Below are 11,146 nucleotides of genomic sequence, written 5' to 3'. Positions count from 1 at the left end.
GGCAGTTTTTTTTGGCTCAGGCAGGTTTTTCCAAAAGCCCAGGAGTGTTTTTCCAGAAAAAGGAAAACACCTGGAATCACCCCATCTGTCCTCCAGACGACTGCTTGCAGCCAGAGGATCACAAACAGTGTTGGTGCTTGATTGGTAAATGTGAGCTGGGAGGCTGGGATGTCACCATTTCCAAGCCATGCTGTAGCCTTAAAGGGACACTAAGACCGGCCACCCCATTTCTAAATCACCCAAATTATATTTCTTTTAAGTACGTGTACCCTAAGAGAGGCTTTCTACAGCAAGGGGAAGCGGGTTCTCTTGGTGCTTATCATTATTTTTGGGATCAATTTTTTAAAAAAAATTCTTTCTAATTTTGGACTTCGTTTTCCATCCAAATGTTAAGAAGGATTGAGAGTAAATAATTGTCTCCCTGTTACTATTTTTGTACTAATTTGAAAATATTAGCATTTTCCTACACCTTGAATTGGCTGTTTTGAACTTGCACTTTTCTGCTTCACTTTTGTTGATGTAAACACATTCCAGAATTCTTTCATATCTTCGACTTTCACTGGTTAAGCTCCTAGGGGGCACCATAATCTACTGCTTGAGACATGGGAGATTTTTAAACAGACTTTCACTGACTTCCAACAAGATTTTAAACAGATTCTTTCTGATTCTTACCAAGTTTTTATGCAAGGCATTCAGGACATTGTGGAAAATATGAGATCTAAAATGTGTCATCTGGTTGGGGATGTTGTGGATAAAACTGGGGAATTTAACAGCAACAGAGATGTCTCTTCTAAGAGTGAAATCAGGACTTCTGTTGAAATGCTGGATGAAGACAAGATAGTTGAGTTGAAGAAATTAAAGGGAAAGATTGAGTTGCAAGCCATAAGTGAAATTGATCTTCTGATGCAATGCCGTGGGAAAGAAGGGGTTATTATGTATGAGAGGCCTCCTGAAGGGAACTCAGAGTTTTTGAGGGGGGCAGTTCAGCTCTTTGATTTTTTTAAAGAAAAAAGCTCTGTGCTCATTGTGGGGATATGTAAATGCTGTGGTTTCTTTTGAAGTGGGATAAGGGTTTAAGAATATTTATCTGGATTGCTCTTAGGGTTTGCCTGATTTCATTTATTTTTAATAATTTGGATTAAGATTATTAAGGTATAATAAAAAAATAATAAATGCCTGGTTTTTGGTTTAATATGATTAAGATTATTAGAATTGTTGTATTATCAAGTACAATGGCAGACAATTTATGTTTTTTAGTTTGATCTTTATTATAGTAGGCAGGAATGTATAGAATAGTAGTAGGAAGGAAATAATTAAATTATATATATATATATATATATATATATATATATATATATATATATATATAGTGTGTGTGTGTGTGTGTGTAATAGAGGGAGAAAATGTAGAAGCAGTGAAAGACTTTGTATTCCTAGGTGCAAAGATTACTGCAGATGCTGACTGCAGTCAGGAAATCAGAAGATGTTTAATCCTTGGGAGAAGAGCAATGACAAATCTCGATAAAATAGTTAAGAGCAGAGACATCACCCTGACAACAAAGGTCCGCATAGTTAAAGCAATGGTGTTCCCCATAGTAACATATGGCTGTGAGAGCTGGACCATAAGGAAGGCTGAGAGAAGGAAGATCGATGCTTTTGAACTGTGGTGTTGGAGGAAAATTCTGAGAGTGCCTTGGACTGCAAGAAGATCAAACCAGTCCATCCTCCAGGAAATAAAGCCAGACTGCTCACTTGAGGGAATGATATTAAAGGCCAAACTGAAATACTTTGGCCACATAATGAGAAGACAGGACACCCTGGAGAAGATGCTGATGCTAGGGAGAGTGGAAGGCAAAAGGAAGAGGGGCCGACCAAAGGCAAGATGGATGGATGATATTCTAGAGGTGACGGACTTGTCCCTGGGGGAGCTGGGGGTGTCGACGACCGACAGGAAGCTCTGGCGTGGGCTGGTCCATGAAGTCACGAAGAGTCAGAAGCGACTAAACGAATAAACAACAACACATATATATATATATATATAGTGTGTGTGTGTGTATAGTATGAATATATATATATATATATATATATATATATATATATATATATATATATATATATATATAGTATATACTGTATATATATTATGAATCCATATATCTCTATCTATCTATCTATCTATCTATCTATCTATCTATCTATCTATCTATCCATCTATCTATCTATCTATCATCTATCTATAGCATATACTGTATATATAGTATGCATATATGTGTATGTATGTGTGTGTGTGTAGGTGTGTGTATATATATGTGTGTATATATGTATATGTATAAATTCCCTTCTCACCTCTATGGGTGGTATGTGTCTTCCTCAACCTCAGGCCCTCTACCAGAGGCCTGGGAGTTTGACGGTTCTGCGCAGTATCTTAGCTGTTCCCAGCACTGCACTCTTCTGGACAGAGAGCTCTGATGTTGCTCCTGGGATCTATTGGTGTCTAACAGTCAGGAAACCATGCTGAGATGAGGAATAGGTCTCTAGTGTTTATTACTGCTACATAAGACAGAAAATCTGAAGAAGCGTGGGAAAAACCCAGACAGATAAACCCCAAAAGTCAAGGCAGGTCTGTTCTGTGTCTCTTTGAATGGCTGCTCAACTCCTCACTACTATGCATGTGTTTTCCCCCCTGGATAGGGGCCCCCTCCTGCACACCATCAGTGCTCATGACAATTGGAGCCACAGGTGGGAACCTTGGGAATCTGAGCCCCAAGTGCCCCTACCACCACTGGGACCACTTTGGCCTTGACTTTCCTCATACTCTCTAATTCCTCCTTCAGGCCCTGGTACTTCTCCAGCTTGTCATACTCCTTCTTCCTGATGTTGCTGTCACTTGGCACTGCTACATCTATCACCACCGCTGTCTTCTGGGCCTTGTATTGTCTGGTTGATTGGCCAGTACCTGCCTGTCTTTCTGGATCTGGAAGTCCCACAGGATCTTAGCCCTGTCATTCTCCATGACCTTCTGTGGAATCTCCCATCTGGACTTCAGAGGCTCTAGCCCATACACTGTGCAGATGTTCCTGTATACAATGCCAGCTACTTGGTTGTGCTATTCAGTGTATGCTGTCCCTGCCTGCATCTCACACCCTGCCACTATGTGTTGGACTGTCTCTGAGGCCTCTCTGCACAGTCTGCACCTTGGGTCTTGTCTAGTGTGGTAGACCCCTGCTTCTATGAATCTGGCGCTTAGTGCCTGTTCTTATGCTGCTATGATCAGTGCCTCAGTGCTGTCTTTTAGTCCAGCCCTTTCCAGCCACTGGTAGGATTTCCCAAGGTCAGCCACCTCAGCTATCTGTCAGTGGTACATCCCATGCAGGGTCTTGTCTTACCATGGCACTTACTCTGCTTGACCTTCCTTCCATATCTGCTGCTGCCTCAGGCACTCTCTCAGCAGTTCATCTTTGATTGCCATCTTACTGACGTACTCCTGGATGCTCTGGGTCTCATCCAAGACAGTGGCTTTGACACTCACCAGACCCCACCCACCCTCTTTCTGGCTGGTGTACATTCTCTGGGTGTTGGACTTGGTGTGGAAGCCTCTGTACTTTGTGAGGAGCTTCTGGGTCTTCACATCAGCAGCTTCCATGTCCTCCTTTGGCCAGCTTGCTATGCCGACAGGGTATCTGATGACTGGCAGGGCATACATGTTGATGGTGTGGATCTTGTTCTTCCCACTGAGCTGGCTCTTCAGGACCTGTCTTATCCTTTGGTAGTACTTGGATGTTGTTGTCTTCCTTGCATCCTTATCATGGTTCCCTTATGTCTGTGGGATACCAAGGTACTTGTACCTGGTCTGTATGTCTGCTATGTGGCCTGCTGGTAGTTCCATCCCATCAGTCTTAACTACCTTCCCTCTCTTTACTACCATCCGGGCACACTTCTCCAGTCCAAATGACATCCCAGTGTCCTCACTGTAGATTCACTCTTAGCATAAAAGCTTGATGTCATCCATATAGAGGAGGTGGCTGATGTTAGTTCCACTCTTGAACTTGTATCCGTATCCAATTCTTGTGATAATCTGGCTGAGGGGGGTTCAAGCCCATGCAGAACAGCAGTGGGGGCAGTGCATCACCTTGGTATATGCTGCGCTTGAGTTGACTTCCAGGTGTGTGTGTATCGGTTTGTGTGTATTTCTTTTAATATAAGGGGAGGGAGCAACTGTATTTAGTGATTTTTATAATGTGCCAGTGGAATGTTTTATAGAACTAATATGTTTTTGGTTCAATATAGAGTAAGGGATTTATTATGGAAAATTGTTGTACAGTATATCCTTGCTGTTAAAAGTCCGAAGTCACCTCTTTTTATAATTTTGAAATTTTTTCTCTTGTGTTTCTACACTTTTTTAGTTTTTTTTCTTTTTTTCTTTATTTTTTTTTGTTTTTCTATAGCTTTTATCTTTGCTTGAAACTTAATAAAATTCTTATTAAAAAAAAAAGAGAGAGAGAAACATTCTGCTTGGAAATAATACCCAGCCAATCTGATTAGAACTCAAAGAGGTTTTTATCCTCCAAATTTTATAATCTCCCCTTTGAAATTATCCAAGTTGCTGGCAATCATGACATCTTATCTGAATTGCACAGAGCTTGAGTGGGTGTGGTGAAATCTCTTTATGATACTCAGTACCATTTTTCTCAGGAATAGTGACAAAAAATTCGATCCAAGAAATAGGTTTAAGAAAGAATTAAAGATAAAAAGAACTGTTATGAGTACAAAGAAACTAGTGTATTATTTATTTGACTGTCAAAATATTTTTAGCCTCCTTTATTTACTCCTAAAAGCACTCAAGTTCTGAAAAAAATTACAAAGAAGATTAAAAGATACAATATTCAAATCACTGCCTAAAAATTTGGTTGTTTGTGTGTGTGTTTTTTTCCCCCTACATAATGAATTGGTGACAACGACATATCCTGGAATATCCAAAGAACATGAGATTATTAAAAAGTCAGTTTGGTTTTTATTCAAGAAGCATCTCTGTTGACCAAGCTCTTCCAGTTTATGAAAGTAATTTGTTAAATGAGTATTCTTTCTCATAAGCACATAGTGCAGTAAGCTTGCATCTATGAAGAAATTGGCAAATGTTGGTAAGCTCATTGATCCCATTTCAGGTATGACTAATTCATAGTCTTTCACATGAATCTAAAGAACCCTATGCTTAGCATGCTTAATCCTTCGTACTGCCAGTTGGACTTGCTGTTTCATTTTAGGATATTGAGGGCACTTCCATGTGGCAGCTTTCAACTCCCTTTTCACTCCCCGATTCCAGACAGTCCCACCTGGATACAATCTGCTCTCATCTTCACTCCTGTTGCCCTTGAGTTGCTAGGAACAGGTAAGGGATTCCTGATAAGGCATCCAATGACCACTACATATCTAACACATGCTCTTTTTATATAACCAATGTGCAGATTTCTTTAGACTCTTCTGCCTGCTTTAAGTAAAGGGTTAGAAGTGTTTCTCTTCTGAGTAAGGCAGAATTTCCATCTGTTCCTTGTTTCAGCAGTGGCCAGATCTAGTATCTTTTCCCCACTTTTGACCATGTGAGAACTAACTTGAATGGCAGCTAATTTTTTGCAATAGTTCTAGGCATGGTTGTAGGTTGCAGTGTAGAGCCTCTTTGAGTAGGGCATGGGATGGAGATGGGGAGTAATGACTTACCCAAGCTCAGAGGCTGGGTTTTGGGGTGAGGTAAGATAAACAAGAAAAATGAAGTGGAGCAATTGTTTTATAAAAAATGTGAAACTGTCTGGAAATTGATAGTGAGTCAAATCAGGTTTATTCATAAGGTTGCTTCTTTTCCTGTATAATTATATTGCAGAATATATTGAGCAAAGGCTTGTTCACAACTAGGAGTTAGGCAGCATAGTAAAGCAAGAGCAAAGAAAACAAGCAAAAAAGTAAGACATGCCCAAAGCTCTAATTTTGGAAGATTTTTTTTTAAGTTCAACTTTGCTGCAGTTTCAGATAAACCAGTGCAGAAATAGAAAAATGCTAACTCAGTCCTCAGAATGACAGGTGATATTGGCACACAAATAGTGCATGCAGAGTTTTAGTCCTTGAGGAGCTGTAACAAAAATACAATTTGCCAAAAAGTGTAAAGTAGAAGTATCTCCAGGTAAAACACCTTTTGATCTCTAGATGTGGAGCTGCAGCCCTAAATGCTTCAGAATCCTCTTTATTTATAAAGGTTTTAATAGACTATCTACAAAATAGTATGCTTGCTACTATTATTTATATAAGTAGTCCTCATTTAACAACCACAATTGGGACCAGCAACTTGGTTGTTAAGCAAAGCAATAGCTAAGTGACACCGCGGCTGTGCTTACAATCTTACTTCAGTATTCCTTTGCTTTACAGACCTGTGAAGGTCATAAATGTGAGGATTGGTTGCAAAGTTACTTTTTCATCACCCTTGTAATTGTGAACGGTCATTGTATGAGGCAATTGCTAAATGAGGACTACCTATAAGTAGTTGCTGCAGTAAATTATACTATTAGATATTCAACAGAAGGGAATAGGGGATTGGAAGGCTGACACCAATAGGATACTATTTTTGCATTCTAAATATTTAAAATTATTAAATTATGATTAATTCAACAAAATGTCCATTAGGGTCCTCCACATCTTTTAGGGCAGGAATTGAGGGATTTGGCTAATTGCTGAAATTATGGTGCTCAAGCTATAACACTGAATCACATGATATGGTCTTATGACATAGTACTTTTTTATCTATAAGTTATCTCACATATTAATTTTGTCTTTGAAAACTGATTGGTTCTTATAGAACCTCATGTTCTGAATTATATCAAATGGAACCTAAGATGAAAAAAGGGAAATGGATATTGCCCTTATAATTATGAAAAGCTAGATGTGACAAGGATAAATATTCCCCATACAGTGGTCTGAAGCACTTGGAAATCTACTTATAGCTAAATAAGCAGTCTATCCTGAGAAATTTCAACTGAAATATTTAGAAATTTGAATTGCTTATATTACCCTATATGTTTAATCTTCTTTTAAATGTAAACAGATGTAAAACATATGTATGCAACATACTTGAATAGCTTATGAGTGACAGATAATAATTCATATTATTCCTTTTACTTATCTTAAGTATGTTTCTTTTTGCAAGCATTATGGATAGACAGTAAAACATGTAATACATAATATTAACATGTGTATGGTAATTGGAGATATGAGTAATTTAAAGAAGATACTGGTGAGTGTGGTGGCCACTGGCAAATAAGATCGTAAAATTATGTATGCTTATTGGAAATAAACTATATTAAACTCAGTGAGCTTCACTATTGAATAAATCTCCTGTAGTTTCTATGGAACTGCATCATCCTAGAAAAGGAAAAAAGATGGTTCTTATTTCTTCAAATAGCAAATCAGGGTTTTTGGTCTCCATTTTGAAATCCCACTGAAATAAATGTGACTTATTTCCAAACAGGAATACATAATTGCATTCTAAAGTGAATGCAATTGATTTCTACTGAATATGGAGCATATTCAGTTTTGTTCTTCCTAAATCTGTTCCTTTACAACTACAATTGCTTGGTTTTAGTCTTAGAACAAAACACAATGACCAGGAGTTTAAGATAAGGGGGAAAAAAATCAAGGAGAAACAGTCAGATGTTGTTAGACCAATAAAAGAACATGCACAATTATTGGTCCCTACAACATGCTTTCAGATTGAAAGAAATAGATATAAAAGACTGTTCCACAAAAAAATGAAGAATCCAGTCTGCTGTTTTGATGACTGTGGCTTACCTCTCTCCCCAATTTGTGTATTATTTGTGTATATGTATACACACCTGCACACACACACAATCTGACAAGGAGGCAGCCCAAATTTTAGGGAATTAGGTTATTTTATTTTAAAAAAATAGTTACATGGTTTGCCCTGCTGATGAGCAGGACCAACAAAAGGTATTTTGGATAAAGTAACTTTATTGGCACCATTTGTAAAGATCAGTGCCAGCCAAAGTTCATTACAGGCTCATCACAGAATGATATGACAAGACCATCATGGAGCAATGTCTTGCCATTCGGTACTGCCTGGAATGTGAATTCAAGATACCAAGACCTGTCATAAGAGCTTGACAGGAGCACATAATATCTGGTGATAGTATGATAATTGACTTGAATCACCAGTGAATGGGAACCTTTTTTTTCTTTTGCCAGCCCATGGCATGTAATAAGAATGGTTAATTTCCAGTATCAGTTATATATATATTTATTGCCAATCAGAGCATGCTGCTGCATATGGAATGCTATTTGTTAGTACACAAGAATATAGAATTTGCTACAGCTAGTGAATTTTCTTGGCTGGCTCCTCATCCATACTTTTGATCTCATCTCAGAAAGGAATAGAAAAGAATCAATGTAAGAAGGAAATCACAAAATGTACAATTCAGTTGCTAGGATACTTTGGTATTCAGAAGTGCCTTCCATTTATATCGAGGACTCATATCCAAATATTTCCCATTGTAGAAAGCTAATTGCCAATATCATGGGGTTGAGAGAGATGAGGTGTTAATACAATATCCGAACTCAGTGAATCCATGAAGGAGGATGCAATACATGCAAAATGACTAAGGTGTGAATGATAGTGAGAAAGGACTTCTGGTCTAGGAAAGGACACAAATGATTCACCAGATGATCTTGAGAAAAGACCCTCCCACCACAGCTGTCACCTGCTCTTTAAGCAGGAGCTGGGAATCGAGAACAACCTCTGAACTGTGCATCAGTTCTTTCTGGAGAAGTGCAGCCTTCTTTAGTTCAGAGCTAAAGAAGGAAAATCCACAGCACCAGAAGAACTGTGAACACACAGCCATCCAGTCTTGTCAGGCCTGAGTTTAAGCCTATTCCTCAGCTAAACTCCAAGAGCCTCCAGGCACTTGGACATGACTTTGACAGCATCACTTGGTTGACCTAGGGTCAAGATGTACAGCTGAGTATTGTGATGATACCTGCCACTGTGCTGACAGATGACATCACCCAGCAGCTTCATGTTGATATTAAACATGAGGGTCAAGCCCAATGGTATTCTACAGATCAGGGTCTTGAGGTTCAAACTCTCCCCTCATGTCAATACCAGCTGGACCTGGCCACAGAGAAAAGAGAACCACCACAATACCTGCCTCTCACCCCCAATCCCTGCAGTGAATCCAGAAACATATCATTATAATTGATGGTATCAAAGGTCTCTGAGAAATTGAGGAGAACCAGGATGGTCACACCACCCCCATCCTGGCTCCAGCAGAGGTCATCAATAAGTACAATCGATCTTGTCTCCATATTGTTTCCTGAACCTGAAATGTGACTGAAAAGGATCCAACTAATGTACTTTCTCCGGGACCCTCTGAAATTGTGACCCAAAAGGAGCGATTGGAGATTGGACAAAAATTATCCAGAACTGTTAGGTTCAATGATGGCTTCTTGAGGAAGGGGCACACCACTAACTTCTTCAAGACAGGTGAAACCACTCCCTCACTGAAAGAGAAATATACTACCACAGGAACCCAAATACGTATCACTTTCTGGGAGGCCTTAACCTCCAGCGTCCTTAACCCTACAGCACCAATATAAGAAAAACTATAGGAAGGAAGGAAGGAAGGAAGGAAGGAAGGAAGGAAGGAAGGAAGGAAGGAAGGAAGGAAGGAAGGAAGGAAGGAAGGAAAACCTCAGCTCCTAGCCTGTGAAATGTAATGGCTTAGATGTATTGGTATTTCTGTAGACTATTCATATTCTTTTAGGCAGGTGGCAGGACCAGGCTGATTTTGTCTGATCTTGAAAAGGCATGACTCTCCTACACTACAGGAAAAAATGCGAGTATGTGCTTTTAAACTCTTATTAATTCTGCCAGTATTGCTGCTAGAGGGACATGTGTTATTACTCCGCATGTTTGTTATATGTATATAACAGCTGGACATTCCTAGGGAGGGAAGGCAGGCTCACTATGGAAATCTACATTTGCAATATAAATATCTCATTTACGTTTATAGAAGAATAGGAACATACTTACTCATGCATATTCCCTCTCCAATATCTAGACAGACTCATGCCACTTGCAATTTTGGATGTCCATTGCCAACATTTTTAAGATGAGGATCCATAAAACAAAGTAAGAACACCCACAAAATGAGTGAGTGTAAAATAAATAATAAAATAAAATAAAATAATAAAATAGAAAGTCTCTACATTTCAAATTGCCTTCAAGCTTGAGGCCAGGCCAAATGACATTTTAAGTTCTCTCTCTGGTCTTCTTGTGCCTGCTGGTCCATCTCTTGGCTCCTCAGTGGAACTTATGTTTCAAAACTATGCAAGCTTAGATGTGGAAACTATGTATTCACAACTGAGAAAAGCAAAGTCTTCAGTAATGAGTACTTTTTATGAGTACAAACTCTTTCTTAGTGTCTGGGTGTGTGTACTTGCAAGTGTGAGAAATGGAAAACAGAGTGGTTTATCAAGGAAGAAAAGCTCCAGAAACTGCAACTGCATTTTCTCAGCTCCCTTTCTATAATGCTCCCATATACTCATCTTCTCCTACTTCCTTGTTTAGATGTTCATGACACAATTCAATAACTGGATTTTCTGACAATGTTTGAAATCTGTTGTAGGGTTTTAGGGCAGATTCGAAAGAATATCAATAAAACAGATTTCAAGAAGAATGTTAAAACAGACATGGATCTACTGTTCCTTGTTTGTATGCAATGCAGAAACAAATATTTTTATAAAACTTTTTACCTTCCATAGTAACTTCTATCTTTGTAATAATTAACAACAACAACAACAATTTTCTATTTGCAACCTATTGTAATATTGAACTAAGTCACTAGTGCTGGCACTGGGTGGGAGGATCAGTCACCGTTTCGCTCTCTTTTTTCTCTTCCTAAGTAGCTGTAACTCTTACTGCTTTTCATTGTATAAGCACACTTTGTACAGATTTTCCCCATTGGGCTGATTCAGCATGGCATTTCTTTGTGTCTATATAAAATATTCAGAACCCTTGCTTGAGCCTAGCCTTCCTTTCGTAGTTACGTTGTTGTCAATTCACAGAATGTTTATTTACATAATGAAGATTATAA

This window comes from Candoia aspera, chromosome 6 (assembly GCF_035149785.1).
Source record: "Candoia aspera isolate rCanAsp1 chromosome 6, rCanAsp1.hap2, whole genome shotgun sequence".
NCBI lineage: Eukaryota > Metazoa > Chordata > Lepidosauria > Squamata > Boidae > Candoia > Candoia aspera.
Note: the sequence above shows the minus strand (reverse complement) of the source record.